The sequence below is a fragment of the Balaenoptera ricei genome, chromosome 3 (genome assembly GCF_028023285.1).
Source record: "Balaenoptera ricei isolate mBalRic1 chromosome 3, mBalRic1.hap2, whole genome shotgun sequence".
In the NCBI taxonomy this organism is placed as follows: Eukaryota; Metazoa; Chordata; class Mammalia; order Artiodactyla; family Balaenopteridae; genus Balaenoptera; species Balaenoptera ricei.
In genome coordinates, this window is record NC_082641.1 from 1,322,494 (window position 1) to 1,339,434 (window position 16,941).

The following is a 16,941-nucleotide window of genomic DNA, read 5'->3' on the forward strand; positions in this document are numbered from 1 at the left end:
AGCCCTCATATGTGTTAGCCTCCCGCAGGGTCACATCACAGAACAGGCTGTCCCGGAAAGCACTGGGGATACTCAACCACCCTTAATTCTGGGCTCTAAAATTCAGGAACTTCTCTAGGATGGCTCGCTGAGTAATAAGCCTCACCGAGAATGAGAAGGTGCACCTTTCTCAGCTGAAAGGGGGAGGCGTTAGTTTCAATAATATGTAAGCCCATCACTCTGTGACCTTCCAAACCTCAGGCCAAGGTGAATGTCATCGCTACAAGGTCAGGATCCAGGATGCAGACGCCGGCCCCTCCACACATTCCTTGTAGAGGCCACGAGATGGTGAGAGCGGGACAGACCCAGGCGGACGTGTTCTCCCCAATAAACAGAGGAGAGGAGCCCCTGCCCTGTTTCCATGAGGATTCTCCTGAAACCTGACACACCCACTGCTCTTTGGAACGCACAGCTGATGCTTAGTGACAAGTGGCTATGAATGGAAGCTCCGCAGCTGCAGACCCACAGGGCGAGGGGCCGGGATGGACCTCGGGCGGAGCCAAGCCGAGCCAAGCGTCCCACGCAAGGCAGCAGCCTCGGCGGTGCCCCAGCAGATGTCAGCCAGGAGCACCGCCGGCGGCAGGTGTGGCCACTGCGGCTCCTGCTTAGGCAGGTGTCCGGACGGAGGCGCGCAGGGCGCGGGGTGGATGGATGCCCACCGCCCGGCAGCCAGGAGTCTCAGCCCCGTTTGAAGGTCACCTGCTCTCCACCCCGCCGCTCTTCCAGATGTTGCGGAGGCTGGAACATCTGGCGCAGGGCACACGGGGGGCCCGGTCATCCATTGTCCTGTGGCTGCCAGCGGGGCCAGGGGTGGGAAGACGTTCGCTGGACCGGGTGGTGGTGCGTGGGCGCGGAGAGGGCTGCTCTGAGCACAGACGGCCCTGAACTGATGGTGTGCTGGGCGCACGGCGGTGCCTGGGCAGTGCCTCCGAAGCACGTGGCCCTGCCTTTCTTCCCACTCCTTTCCTCCCACGTGCCCCTCTTCGGAGCCCCTGCAGTTCCTTGCACCTCCGCACCCCAGACCCAGCGAGACGGACACCAGGGCAGCTGCCGGGTCCCAGCCCCTACCCCCACCAGGCCCCTCCCTGGCGACTCACCGGGCGCCCTTGTCACCTGCCGGCCTGGCTGCAGGGCCGCTGCTGGGGGCCCTGAGGCTCGACCCACAGCAGGGGGACGGAGCGCACGGGGCCCGGCTGGTCCTCCGCCCCCGTCTTCAGCCGCGCACCGTCCGCCTGCCTGTCTGCGGCTCACAGCTGCCCCTGCTGTTCGCTGCGCTGTCCGGGAGCCGCTGTGACTCTGTTTCCTCCGTTCATTTGTCACCAAGCCCATTTGGCTGACAAATCACTGTTCCTATCTCATTCCAGCCATGCCAACACTTACAAATAGAAATGAGCTTCGTAGGTGGGGGTTCCCTTTGGGGAGATTTTTTTTTAAAAAACGGGACTCAGTCTGCTCTGCTGGACAGGATACTCTGTCGGCCCTTAGTTGCTTCTTGTGTCCCGGGCTCTTGGCATCTTGCGTGTTCTGGGTCTCTTGGCTCTTAAGTCTGGGGGTCAATTAGATTTTAATCAGAATCAGCCACAGGACCTCACAGTGTGTCCCTGTCCCCGTGGACTGGCCATCGGGAAGAGGAGGAGAGAGGGACACGGCTCCTGTCTTCCTATGACTGTAGGTCCCAGGACGAGGCTCAGCTGCCGCTGGGACTGGCAGGGCTCCTCGCCCGGGGCAAACGTCTGGCAGCACCTTCTCGGGGCTAAGCTCTGCAGACGTGATGCTCTTCTGGAGAAGAACAACCACTCGACAATTAACAAAACTCGTATTTCTCGACTTCAGAGACTGAGAAAACTAATGGCACAGAGAAAACTGAGCCATCTCTTGGAAAGGGAAGACTTCCAAAACTTAAAGTATGAGATAAACCGCCCCACTGATTCTAAGTCTTCTCACAAGATGAGCCCCAGGGCTACTCCCGACGGCCACCACGAGGGCCTTGGGGTTCTCAGCATCTTCTGAAACCACTAAGGGGGCAGGAGGAGGAGGCCAGCCTGGGCAGCTGTCCCCCCACCCAAGAGGACGCCAAGGATGGCGCCCGGCGGGGCCTCGCCCCTGCCTCCTGCACCCCCAGGCCGGGGTAAAGAATCTCATTCGCGCAGTATTCTCTGCACCGCCAGCCCGGACGCTGCGAGAACCTCAGAGACGTTTCTTTCAGGCCCCAGGAGCTCTGCAGAGAACCTGGCCCCTGGGGACGATGGGCAGGTGGGTTCTGACCACATGGGTCCCTGCTCGGAGGAGGAGGGTTCAAAGTGCTAGAGTTTGGGGGTGCTGAGACAGGAAGAAGACAGAAAGGGTCCAGCCCGTGCCTCCTCCCCCGCCCAGGCTCAGTGACTGAAGTGAAAATTTCCCCAATCTGGAATCATCTGTAATGCATGGGAAGTTGTCAATACCTACGATTATTTGCTTTATCCTGACAGCAGACTCAAAGTTTCTGGATCAAAAGATTGATTATGCACTTATAGGATACCTGTGTGCTCCAAGCCCTGGGGAGACGCAGTGGGGGCAGAAGTCCCCTGTAGGGGAGGAGCCCAAGCGACACATCTCAGGGCCTCTGTAAGAGCCGCACAGGGCACATCTAGGGCCACAGCACATGGTTTTCCACTGACATTTGTTGTTTTTAAATGCAAGAGAAGGAAAGAAAGAAAGGAAGAAAGAAAGAAAGAAAGAAAGAAAGAAAGAAAGGGAGAGAGAAAAAGAAAGAAAGAAAGAGAGAAAGAAAGAAAGAAAGAAAGGAAAGAAGAAAGAAAGAAAAAAAATGCAGCCCTGTATTGACTCAACTAATGCACAGCAAGATTTAAAGAAATAGTGACCGACCTGTTTTCTTTCACTCTTCCGGTCTGGGCTTTCCAGCGCCTAGACGTGGGGCGTCCTGGCACGGCTGCCTGTGCCCAGGCTCTCCTGGGGGGTCTTGTCCCCCCTTCTTTCCCCAGGAGCTCTGCCAGGGAGCAGCACCAGTCACACAAACACCACAAGAGCCCGCAGCGCAGGAATGACTCCTCACACAGCCTGCACAGGGGTACCCCTGGGGGTGGTGCCCTGGCCACAGCAGAAACAGACCCAACCCACAGACAACCCCATCAGCACACGGTGAGGCCAGCCCAGGCGCCTGGCTTCCCGGCTCTGCCACCCCGGACAAGCCATGCTCCTCTTGGTCTTGGATCTTTTGTACCTACAAGATGCGGAGTCAGGCTCCAATCTCTGCAGAGACACAGCTGAGCTGGCCAAGAGCTCCACAAATGAGGGTGTAAGTGGCCGTTGGTAATAAGATTCATGACCATGATGGAGCGCAAGCCGCCAACAGGCTCTGTGGAGCTGTAATTACTAACTTAATGGAGAGGAAATTTTAAAACAGGTAAAACGTTCAAGGGGTAAAGGCAGAAACTGGGCTTTCCAGACTCTGCCCTAGGCACTATTTCACTCGTGGCTAAAAGGCCAGGCAGATTTCCAGACCATTGACTCTTCTGACGAGACCCGAGTAGGAAACCCAGACATTTCCCATCCTCACCCGGACCACGTCTCACCACCAACGGCTTGGTTTCTCCAGAGCAGTGATCCGGAGTGAGTCTGATCCAAAACTCTTCTCCGCACGCAACACAATCAATCACTCATGGTTTGGCTCAACCCACAAATGTGCCAGGAACACAGCAGAAAGTCTCCTCAGGAGGATGGGCTTGAGTTTTCCCAAGGCCACGTCTCAGGAAGGCGCCTTGACAGCCCCGACCCTTCTCCCGTGGGGGCACTGTCGCCCACACAAACTAGGATCACAATGAAACCCCGCACACTTTGCTGGCCACAGGCCGCCTTTTCATGTGATCCTGCAGTTACACACACCTCACAAATCCACACTCTAAAGATACACGTGGATTCTCAACCCTCCCTAAGTGGCCTCCTTTCTCTCCACCCTCTTCCAAAGCCTTGGGTGGTGCTGTGTCATCTCCTTTTGGCTGTTTATTCCTGCTTTAAACATAAGGGCTCATTTAAATCCAGTATCAGTTTACCACCCCCCAATGAGATGCCCTGGAGAGCTGGAGCATGCGTCCCAGGTGGGTCCATCCTCTTCAGCATCACTCCACGCCCTCCGCGTGGTCCTCTGGATTTCGCTGTCTCAAAGTTGCTCCCCACAGACCCTGCTTCCCACCTGTAAGAGGGGTGTCATGCCTCTCGAGGCAGGACATCCAAGTCCTGTTCTGACATCCTTGCCCAGGGGCGGGTGTGGGACCTGCCCTTCCTTCCCCTTCACCCTGTCAACACAGCCTCACATCCATTCCATTCTCCCCTTTCCTTCATGACTTACGTGTCTGTTTCACACCCATTTACCTCGACTGGGGGGGTTTCTACTTATACTCCACTGGAAATGCCTCTCAGCTCTCATATCACTTTCTAAAGCGTTTTATTTTCCCTCAGTGAAGCTGAATCTCCTGAAGCAAGGCCGGATCACAGTTTATGAAGAGCAGTGCGTGTATATTTGTGTGTATGTTACACACATGTTCTGTGTAGGACATCTTATAACACTGATCAGAAACTCATACATGGATGGACCTGGAGATTGTCATACAGAGTGAAGTAAGTCAGAAAGAGAAAAACAAATATCGTATATTATCGCATATATGTGGAATCTAGAAAAATGGTACAGATGAACCGGTTTGCAGGGCAGAAATCGAGACACGGATGTAGAGAACAAACGTATGGACACCAAGGGGGGAAAGGGGTGGGGGGGTGGGGATGGTGGCGGGATGAATTGGGAGATTGGGATTGACATGTATACACTAATATGTATAAAATAGGTAACTAATAAGAACCTGCTGTATAAAAAAATTAATTAATTAAATTAAATTAAAAAGGAAAAGAAACTCATACCTGGTACACTTGCTGCATCTAAGCTGTCTTGTTTGGAGCACAGGACAGCAGTATTAGAAAAATTAAAATTTCTAAAAGTCAGCACTTTAAAATAACCGGCTTTTAGCAGAGCCATGAAGTTGTCCCCAGACCCCCTCTCTTAAAGTCTCCCCAGCCAGGGCCCAGGGACCTCAGATGTCCCTCCTCTGGTGAATGCCTGCAGTAAGGCAATGATCTGACGTCAATGCAATCCTAAGAATCCCCCAAACACTCACCAAATTATCATGGCAAGGCTCCCCTATGCCAGGAGCATACCCAGCTCTGAGAGGTACACGGCTAGGTAATTCCTGCCCTGATGGTGTTGGCCACCTGAGTTGGCAAACTCAGCTGGTACAGGAGGCACAATGACCTTGCAGGTGGTTCCAACCCGTGACCGTGGAGGTTTTCCCTGGAGACATGGGTGGGCTTAGACTAAAACTGTCAGAGTCTGCACAAGGCTTGGTCTCCCAACGTTTGTGATGAGCTTTTCACAGGAGCACTGTATTGGGAGCTCACGTTTACCAGTCAAGGTTCTTTTTACTCAGATCTCAATTCAACATCAGGGGACATGTGGGTAATTGGAAATGTGTATTCAAAATTTAGTTAAGGTACAAATCTGCTGTTCAGATCAAACCACGTTTATTGGGACAAGTGTTTGTATCAACAGGTGTTGACAGGACACCTTGGAGGGGTTGGGAGAATGCTGTAGTCACCATGCCCTAATTGTTAAGTTATGTATTTGAGAGATGCCTAATTATAAAATCTGCCAGATTTATTTGTTTAAACAATGATTAGATTTCTGTCTTGTATTACCTTCAAATGTTAGCTAGGTCGTGCTAAACCTGGGTTGCCTTTGTTACCAGGTAACAGCCCATCCAGTTGTCTTATGGTGATGCCATAACACGACCTGGCTATTAATTCAGTGTTTACAGAGTTACCCCACACTGACGTATTATACTAATGGGCATGATTTTCTATTTTACCAAGTTCCTCCAGACCAGGGATCACATCTTACTTTACTTTGCATCCCCAGAAATACTAAGTTCCTGGCACAAAGATCAGACAAAAAATGTATTGAATGATGGGCAAAATTAAACATATATTAAGACTTGATAGGGGTTATTGAATTATTGACTTTACAAAAGCATTCCTAATGAACACATAGTGAACACAATTATGTATTTTAAAGGAATACAAAATAGAGCAGTAGTATTCATTCTAATTAACTATTAGGGTCAATAAGGAATTAGATTATTAAGTATGGTATGAAAATATTTTGAATGTCAGCTATATGTCTATAAACAACAATGTACACATATACATATATGAATATACACACTCATGTTAATGGGGAGCTAATCCAGATCATTGGCTCAAATTCAACTTGCAGAAGGCTTATTTTTACGCTCTTTCTACACTTTCTGCATCTTATTTCTGAAAGTAGCCAGAACGTGGGGGCAGACTGCATGCCAATGAGGAACACTGGCCTCTCGTGTTCACGCCGCACGCCTGTGCACGAGGTGTCAATTGCAGAGTATTTTTTCAGACAGGGGCTGACGGGCGGGCTGGGGAGCCGCACAGCCCGTTTTTCTGGCTGTTTTTGATTTACAGACTGCTGAATCAGAGCTTCAAACTGGTCTGGGAAACTTAAGAAGCTGTTTGAGGTTTTGCCCAGACCCCTCCTAAGCCGAATGGCCCTTGAGGGTTCAAGTCGGTTCATGGTGTCCTTTTTCGCAGTCTGGTTCTCCGGGGCTCGTTTGTGTGTTTTGGCTGCGTCCTGAGCTGCTGTGGCCCCGACAGTATGTCAGGAGAAGCGTGCTCTGAGGCAGGATCTCTGGGCACAGGAGTTGGGGTGGGTTGGAAACTGCGCCAGGCCGTTGGTTCCCACCCAGAGGGGGCTCAGTTTCAGACACAACGTGAAAGTCAATGTCAGCAGCGGCCTGCAGATTCAGGGAGGCCAACCGAGGCCAGGCTGTACCCTTCCCGGAGTCTCCAGGGACAGCAGGCCGCAGCTCGTTTTGGGTGTTTTGCTTCTTGACTTTGTTTCCAGCGATTGCAGATATGTGCAGACTGGTGACCCGGGCATTGGCAAAGGAAGTAAACCTGAGAACCTCGACTTCTGTCTGTGATGCAGGGTCTCAGGTGCCGTAAGCGGGATGCAGGCACGTCTTCTCCCGTCGTCCATCCTGGGTGGCACGTGGTCCTTGTCATTCAAGCCCGGGCCGCTTTCCCAGCAGCTTGTCGCCAAGAAGCTGCGCGGGGCTCCAAGGCTGAAGCACGTGGTCCCGGCCGCGTGGTGCTCAGTTGACTGGGTCACACTGGAAAAACTTCATCACTAGCAGAACGTGTCAAAATGAGTCACTTAAGAATGTAAACAGCTCCAGGGACAGAGCGGAGCAGGCGTCTGGCCATCTGTTCCGAGCCTCGGCCTGTGTTGGCACCGTGGGCACTGACTCGCTCCCCTCGGCAGATGAGGACCAGGGCCCGTCATCAGCTGACGGTCCCCGGGCAACCAGGCCTGACGTCCGCAGCCTGCCTCTCCTGCCCGGGGGCCCGGGGCTCCGACTTGGCGGGCAGTGGCAGCGGCAGCTGGCGTGGCAGGGGACCCGCTCCCTTCCCCACTCTCCCTCTGTAGATGCAGACTGGCCATTATCGGCAGAAGCACACGGAGTGCAGAGATGTGAGTGCGGAGACGTGAGTGTGTGTGCGTGTGTGTCCCCCACCCTTGCCCCGTCGCCTGCTGCGTCCCCACATAAAGCCTACACTTGACCCTGGGGTCACCTGGCCTCAACCAGGCACAGAAGTGTTTCTGAGGGACAGTGAAGGAATCCTGACCTCACCTGTGCTGCTGATGGAGAAAATGTTCCTTTCAGTGGATCTGGCCCAGGAGCGCGTTCTGAGCTCCTCCTTTTACATTCACACGCTGTGCGGAATTACCCCCAAATCTAGACCGGGAGGCCCGGCCCCTCTCACACACAGCCACCCATGGAGTCAGCAGAAGCTCCCCAAAGAGTCAAACCAATCTCAGTGACTAGTTAATGCGATTGTGTCGGTAAATTAAGAAAGTGGGCCAAGGACTCCATGGAGAGCATGCCTCTGTGTGTAATAATTTGGAAATCAGCTCCAGGCAATTTCCATAAACTGGTTTTGAATCTAGAGTTCGTCACCCTCTTGGGTTATGAGTTGGGGGGATTTACACCCAGAAATGACAGGAGGCTGTCAGATTTCTCCGGAGCGAAACCCTCAGCATTTCAGTGATCTCAAGGATGAAGTCATCAGGACCGTGAGCATCCTTTCTGGATCCAGGGTTCAGATGCCCTCGTACAGTTCAGCCCCCAGCAGACTGTGGGCCGCCTCAGTAGGGCCTCTTCTGGTCTCACTCTCAGCACCACGGTCCTTCCCTTCTTTCTGGGAAACTTTCAGACCAAACTGGGAGTCCTCCTTCCTCCATTCTGTGCTGCCCTCTTGAAACCATCGCAAATCCTGGAAAATGCACGGAGACCAGATCCTTCTCCTCTGCCTCACCTGCCCTGGCCTGGGGCCCCTCCCCACACCTGTACAACCCCCACCGTAGCCTCCCATCCGGCTCCCCACCTCTGCTTTGCAGTCATTCCCAACTCGGCAGAAAAACTCATGCTCTTAAAGCAGGAGGTGAATAAACCACGATTGTTTGACCTCTGCTGACCCCAATCTCCATCTTCCTGGAATGTCGCATGGCCACAGCCCCCCAGGAATGGAAGCCTGGGTCCTCACAGGCCCCTTCAAGCCCAGGGGAGCTGCCACAGTCTCTGCTCTGCTCCTGGGATGGGCCAGGGGCTCTCCTGCCACAGGGCCTTTGCACGTGCTGGTTTTTTCCACAGGAAAGCTCTGTTCCAGGTGGTCTTCATGGCTCTTTCCTCACTTCCTGCAGAGCTGTCCACAGGTCACCTGGGGCTGAGCTTCCCTTGATGCCTCTCTCTCTGTCTGTAGCCTCCATATGTCTTAGTCTCCTGTTCTGCTCCATCTCCAAGATGCAGCCACTCCTTCTGTCCACTTCTCCCATGAGAGGTGAGTCCTGCAAGGATAGAGGTCTTTGTGGTTCACAGTTAGACAGCGTGCCAGGAGGGCTGGATAAGTGAGACCCCTACTCAAATTCTGACACCTGTCTGAGACGTAAGCCTGGCCAGCCAATGTCAGCCCTCCTCATGGAGAAGATGTTCCTCCCCCAGTCAGAGCCATTGCATGGCCATGGAGACCAAGTTTCACAAAGCCCACTTCCTTGTGAGGTGTGCATGTCAGGACCCAGCTCTTCCCTCCCGGATCTTCGGAAGTTGAGTTGATTAGTTGGCCTCATCCATTGGAAAGTTCGGCTGCAAACAAGAGGAAGCCAGGTTAGCAAATCATGGGTAACAGCTCCTGAGCACGTGTCTTGTGGAAGCTTTCTTACTATGATAACGCTTTATTAGATAATGCTCTAGTAGGTGGGGATTTAATTATTGTTCGTGTAATTTAATTGCTTTATGTAGAGTTCTCAATATTCACTATGGGGACATTCTCATGATTTTCCACTTGTGGATTTTCTCTACCTATTAATTATTTATAATTACTCCTGCATTTGCATTGTGCATTGTACACTTTTATTTTTTTAATTTTACAAATATCATTGCCTTTAATCTTCCCAAGCACCTTGTTGAGTTTTAGAACAGGTATAGGACCTCAGGACACAGCTGAAATATTGAAATGCTTGGAGAGGACGCAGGTGTCTGCCCTGGACAGCTGTCAGATCAGGGCTGTCCTGGGCCACTCAGGAGCAGCACTGAGCAAAGACTCAAGGCCAAGTTGAGATGCTGGATTGGGACCAGGGTCCCTAGAACACACTGTCCCCAGAGATGAGGGTGAGGTGGGCCTCTGGGTCCAGTCAGAGATGGCTGCGTCCCTTCCAGTCTGTTGTTTTAGCAAAAACTGATGTGAAAGTTTGGACCAGTGGAGATGCAATCCCAGGTGCACTGAAAGGCTGGGCAGCGGGGCTTCCCTGAGGGCCCTCTGGGAGTCATGGGTTCAGTGTTTTCCCTCCAGATTAGCTCCCTAGGGTGTGGCCCCTGAGAAGTAACCGGCGTGAGACCCTCCATCAATCGAGTCCAGTGGGCTCTGTTCCCTGCCTTCAAGGTGAGCGTCCGAGCAAGAGAGACACAAGAGCCCGGGTGCCTCTGAGGGGGCCGAGCGAGTGCTGGCCTCTGGGAGATGGGCCACCCCGTCCCCACTGCATGGGTGGGGTGCCTGAAGGGAGGGGCACTTCCTGCCAATGCTGAAGACATCAAAGCCCTGCTGGAGGTGGGCGGGTGCTTGTGCCGGGGCAGCACGTGGGCTGGGGACGTCACTGCCGGGCAGGTGACACCACCGACCAGGAGAGTCCAGAAGGGCAGAGGGAGGGTCTTGCAGGTGGACGGGCCAGCTGGGAAGCAGGTGGGCCTGTGCGCACAGTGTTCACTTACTATAAAGATGACATGTGCGTGTTGAAAGCAGAGCTATTCGCCGCAGGAGGTGAAAGGCGACTCCTTGTGTTCCCCCCCATTTCAGTTTGAGGGCACCTCGATTCTGCTCCCTCCCCAGAGTAGGAGGGTCAAGGGACTGCTTCCCATTCAGGCACTAGGAGTCTTAGGGCGGCATGTTATGGTTTGGACTCTTGCAGAAATTATTCCTGAAAAACCTAATATTTGTTTTATCAAAAGAGTATGTGTTTACGTGTGAGGTCAAACAGGGGACCACACCTGTCCCCTGTCAGCCCCTGCGTGCAGGCTCCGCACCCAGTGGCCCAGAGCATCACCCTGGGTGGCGTCTCCCAAGCTGAGGGAGCAGCAGGGCCACGGCGAGCGGGTGACACGCCGACAGCTGGGCCCACGTGGGGCGCTGATTCGGGTCTAATGAGTCCCGGGTGAACCCCACTTTAACAAGCTCTGCTCCGGGCAACCACCCTCTCCTTTTAAAATGAATGACTTGGGCTTCCCTGGTGGCGCAGTGGTTGAGAATCTGCCTGCTAATGCAGGGGACACGGGTTCGAGCCCTGGTCTGGGAAGATCCCACATGCCACGGAGCAGCTGGGCCCGTGAGCCACAACTACTGAGCCTGCGCATCTGGAGCCTGTGCCCCGCAACGGGAGGGGCCGCGATAGTGAAAGGCCCGCGCACCGCGATGAAGAGCGGTCCCCGCACCGCGATGAAGAGTGGCCCCCACTTGCCGCAACTAGAGAAAGCCCTCGCACGAACCGAAGACCCAGCACAGCCAAAAATAAATAAATAAATAAAAATAAAAGTAGCTATAAAATTTAAAAAAAAAAAAAAAAAAAAAAAATAAAATAAAATGAATGACTTTTTGGCCCTTGCTTTTTTTTTTTTTTTTAATGTTATTTATTTTAGACCCTTTCTATTGGGTCCCTTGCACTTTTACCCTCCCGGACATCAGATCCCCACCCTTACCTTCCCCATTTCTGCAATGGAATTATGTCACAGTTTGGAAAATCAACGTTCAAGATTCACCAGATTAAATCTCTCTCTGTCCATCTCTCGTGCACACACACACATACAGACACACACACAGGACAGAGGCACATATAACTCTTGTAGAAGGGTTGATAACTGCCTCGTTTTTTCACTTGCTTAGTCGTTTGAACTTTTCACCGTTTCAGTACTAACTCTAAAATTCTCAATAGGGCCAACACATCTCGTAAACTGTGAGTCTCTTTCCTACATACCCCTCTCCCTTTCATCTTGAGACCTTACTCCCCACCCCCTCCTCCCCGTCCCGGCTGCTCTGGCTGGGGAACGCTGTTGCCCAGAATCTGTCTGCTGTTCCGGGGCATCTCTTTGCCTGTCACTGAGGTTGCAGCTCCTATTTCTTTGAGCTGACACCTTACTCTTTCTGAGTTTACTCCCATATTTGGTGGAGCACGTCGTCAGCCCCTCCCTGGAAGAGGACACCTGGGGGCAAGTGTTTCAGAACTGCTGTGTCCGAGGATGTCTGGCCCCCTGATCCAGTTGCTGGTCTGGCGGGTGGAGAGAGCTTGACCCTGAGAACGCGGGAGTCACCCTTTCTGTTTCTCCTCTGGTTTCCAGTGTGGCCTGCTCTTTGGTACAAAACCTACTTGCTTTTCTCTGGAAGAAATCCACCTGGGATGATCTGAAGTTTCAGGATATTGTGATACGGATGAGTGTGTGCCTGTGAGCATCTATATCAGTATCTGGGTTTATATCTTCGTGGAGACTCAGGAGGCCCTTTCAATGTGGAGCCGTGTCTGCCTTAGCTGTTGGCTTTTTGCATTTTCTTCTCTTTCTTCTCTACCTTTTCTCTCGTCAGACTTTACGGACTTCCTTTTTGTAAGAAGATGGAACACCGCACGGACAATCCGTGTTCTCGTTTCTCTTCTTCTTTCTGTCTTTTTGTATTCCTTTCTTGGAGATTATCTCAACTCGATCTGGCAAACCTCCTTCAATTCCGTTTAAGCATTATACTTTCAATATGTAGGTATTCTGGCTTAGTCTCTAATTTTTTTATAGCACTTCCCTTTTATAAGAGCATTCCTCTGTTCTACCGACTTGGTTACCTCATCCATCAGCTTCCCAGCCACCAAAATGTGTTTGGCATCTTCCACCTGCTATGATCTGCTCTCTTATACTCATCTACCTCTTTTTTTTTGCCTTCATCATCTTTTACTGACCTCTTGGAGCGTCAGGATGTAACCGAGATAAACACCTGTGTGCACCCTCCTCTGGTTATCCAGAATGTCCTAGAACTTTCTCTGTTTAAAAAAATGATTAGGACTTCCCTGGTGGTGCAGTGGTTAAGAATCTGCCTGCCAATGCAGGGGACACGTGTTCGAACCCTGGTCCGGGAAGATCCCACATGCCACGGAGCAACTAAGCCCGTGCGTCACAACTACTGAGCCTGCGCTCTAGAGCCCGCAAGCCACAAGTACTGAGCCCACGTGCCACAACTACTGAAGCTTGCACGCCTAGAGCTAGTGCTCCACAACAAGATAAGCCACCGCAACGAGCAGCCCGTGCATGGCAATGAAGAGTAACCCCCGCTCGCCACAACTAGAGAAAGCCCGTGAGCAGCAACGAAGACCCAGTGCCTCCGAAAAGTAAATAAATGAATAAAATTTTTTTAAAAATGATTAAAAAGAAGAAAGACAAGGAATGCGTATCTGGATTGATGTGGAGAGTTATCCATATTGCTGTGTTAAGTAAATAAAGTAGCTTAGAGTTGATAAGTTACAAGCATTACATGATCTCTGTGAAAGATGCATAACTTCCCATGGATTTTGAAAAGAAACCTAAGGGCCAGTATCTGGGGCGGACTAGAGAAAAGTGAAGACAGTGGAGGACAATCAGTGGGTGAGCCTGTCAGGGGTCGAGGTGAAGACTGTGTGTATCCCCATGAGGCAGTGCAACAGATCAAGGACAGCACTGGTAGGAGGGTCCTAAACAGAGCACGTGGCGATGGTCCCTGCACACGTAACTGACCCTCCACTAAAAGGAGGTCGTACAATGCACTGCAGGGGTCTCCACCCCCACGTGACATCCTCACCAAATAGTCTCTGCTTGGTGGTCTAGCTGCAAAAGCAGCTTCCTGGTCTCTGCAACCTTTTCCCAAGGAGCTGGGTGTTGCCCATACTCTGTGGTGGGCAGGTTACACTGGAGAAATAAACTAGATATAATGGTCTGTCTGAGACAGACTTGTGCCCGGTGGTGGTCCCATATCGGAAAACAAAACGGAGAGTTTCTAGAGTGACGCGAATGTTGACGCTCACATAATAAGTTAGGATCTCAGTGAAACATTGATCTGTCTCTCAAGACCCAAATGAGAAGGATTATGACATTTTTCCCTTTTGGAAATTTTGTTTCAGTTTTGTCTTTTTTTAGCACAAAGCTTTTAGTTCAACTATAAAATTAAGTAACAGGACAACCTTTGGGCTCACAAGCCACACTCTTCCTCTGCAGGGTGACCGGGGTGTGTTCTGCCCAGACAGGCCCAGGTAGGAGAGCAACCTCCAGCTGGCCAAGCTGAATCCACTCAGGTGCGTCTGTGCCGCTCCCTTCACTGTGTGGCGAGTCACCACCGCGCATTGACTTCTTATAAAGCTTATGGAGAAAAAGACAAATACATGCTGATGAAGACAGAATGGATCTATCATCACAGGCATCATGCCTGGAGGAGACCCCGTGTCCCTGGGTGCGTTTGTCCATTCCTGAGGCTGCTGAACCAGCAGGATGGGTCCACACCACGCTGAAGCTCCCCTGTGTTCTTGGGACGTGTCTGGCTTACAAGCGCCAGACAAGTGTTTGAACCCAGGTGTCCCTGCTCAGAGCTTAGGTGGCTCGAGCACCCCATGGGTGAACGTGGACACGCCTGAGCCAAGTGACCATGGGCTCCCAAGGACAGTTCCACAGAGGTCTTCGTCCTCTGGTGCCTGTGGTTTCTTAAACCTCTTATTAGGAGCTTCAGTTAATGATCTGTCTTTAGAAAGCATCCTGGAAGAAAAGGTCTTAGAACAAATGTCTGCGTCTGAAGCCAGGCAGCCACGATGAGCACCAGAGGAACTAGAAAGCTCTTCTCGTGAGAGTTCGTGGTGACGTTACGTGCCTATAACACACTGTCTGTATCACAAACCTGCCTTCTATTCAGAGTGCGGCTCCCAGTATAACCATCCATTAGTCTATCAAATCACCCACTTTAAACTGTTAACAACCCACACACGATAAAACCGCGTTTTAGCAGATTCATACATCTGTCTCACTCAATCAGATAACCCCTTGACCATGAGCGAGTTACCTCATCCCTCTGCGCCTGAGTTTCTTTATCTGTAAAATAAAGATGGACACTTGCATCCACTTCATAGGATTTTTATGAAAATTAAATGAGATAATACAAGTAAGAGCATGTATTCTTTTTACTCTGTACACAGGTATGGAGCTAATATGCACACATGTAAACTATCATTATTATTGCGTCAAAATGTGTCAAGTAAACCTAATTCACATGTTCATTAGTCGTCTCCAGTTTCCAAGTCATGGTGTCCTATCAGGTTCCCCTTCCAGGATTTTCAGTTGAGTGGATGAGTTTTCCATCCTAAATAGACAACATTATGGAGTAAATATGGAGTCTGGAGTCTTCTAGAACATCAGGGCTTCTTCTGCTAAAATCCAGATTCTGGCTTGGTATCTTGGAGGAGAGAGGGGTCTGCATTTCCAGCAAGCCCTTGGGTGATGTCAAAACTCTACATCCATGGACCACACTCTGAGGAGCCAAGGTCTGGGTAACACAGAAGGTCCCAGACCCCCACCACTACTTTCTTAGGGTTTATTTATTTATTTATTTTTTGGGGCAGCTTATTTAATGAGGGGCATGAAACTCAGTATCGAATTCAGGTGCCCAATGAATACACTGTCTCTATTTTGCTGTAGTTCAACTCATTCTCTTCTTGGCTCCTCACTGCTCTGGCATGGGAGAAAATTAATCTCGGTGGTTCTACAGTTTCCTTTCCCCTGGGCTATGTTTAGATTTTGAGGGTAATTCCTAACACTGAGGGTAGAACATCAGACCACACAGTGGTCTGCCCAGGGGCCCTTCAAGTCTGCTGGCTTCATGGAAAGATGTCTCTCCTCTGGGCTACACATGACCTGGGATGCTTCTGAAGGGTGTTAGGACACGTGGTTCCCATGACACTGCTCAAGTCCCACCTGACTGGTCTCTCAGCAAGTGTGAATGGGGGGGGGGGGCAGTAGTTGAAATATGCTTAAAATCTCCAAAATGTCATCCCACCCCTTCTATCCTTTGGGATGTCAAACTGAATGGTAGACACTCTTGTGCAGGAGCTTAGGGAACGAGTTCCTAGTGGCTCAGCCCTCGTGAGAGCCCAGGGGGCTCTCCTCCACTGGCTGTCCTGTGGGCCGACTGGGAACTGAGAGGGACATGGCAACCACACCACACCAGGTGGGCTGTGTGCTCCATCGTGCCATGCCACAGGCGTGCACATACGGATGTCTTCATCCACTAGCCACCTGGGAGTCCAGCAGGGTCAATCCTGGATGCATACCTCCTGCCTAGCACCTGACCTGTGAAATGTTGTACTTCTTTTCCTGTTGGTGGCCAGTGAGCGTGCTTGTAACGCAAAGAGCTTGCTAACGAAACGATCCTTCTTCAACAGTAATCAACTTGCTTGTGAGGCTGGTGTCTGAGGGAGAGGAGGACAGGCCTGAATGGAGGCTCTGATGCCATGCACGTGATCCCCGAGGAGATGCAGATTTCACGAAGTTTTATAGGGCTCATACTACAGGGATGTGTGTGATGTAGGTAATGTGAGGAGGCCGGGCTTCCGGGTCCCAAAGTTCCTGGGTGTGGGTGTGGCCTTGCCCTGGCGCTGCCAGCTAGAAGCCCTGCAGAGGAGCGGGGGGGGGGGGGGGGGGAGGAGGGGAGGGGAGCCGGTTCCCTGGGCATCCTGAGGGGCCCACAAGTAGAATCCAGGCACCCTACACAGTGCCGGCTAGCCCTGCTAGGCCACTTTTAGTGATGTTGGATCATCGTCAGGATTATCTAAATTTCATTATGTTTTGAATCTGCAAAATGAAATTACTTCTGTTTGCCAGGCTTAGCACACAGGGTTAGGACGACTCGGAGTGACTCAATATGCAAGCACTTTAAAAACGGTAAAAACGGAAACATTATGCAAATAGAGGGATGATGGGGCCTCTGGATTACAAATTCACTTTTCACAAAATAGTCTGCAATCCAAAGGGATTGTGTGGATAACAAGGCCCAGAGCCGCGCACGGCTGGCAAAACGTAACGCGTGTAAGTGTCCAATTCCCTATTTCACGTGCGGAGAGAGAAAGACAGATGTGGGAGCAGAGGATAAGCTGGTAGAATAATTATGTTAAATAAGACACAAATGGGCCCGGCTCCATCTCCAGTTCTCAGAGGGGGTCCTGCTTCCAAATAATTG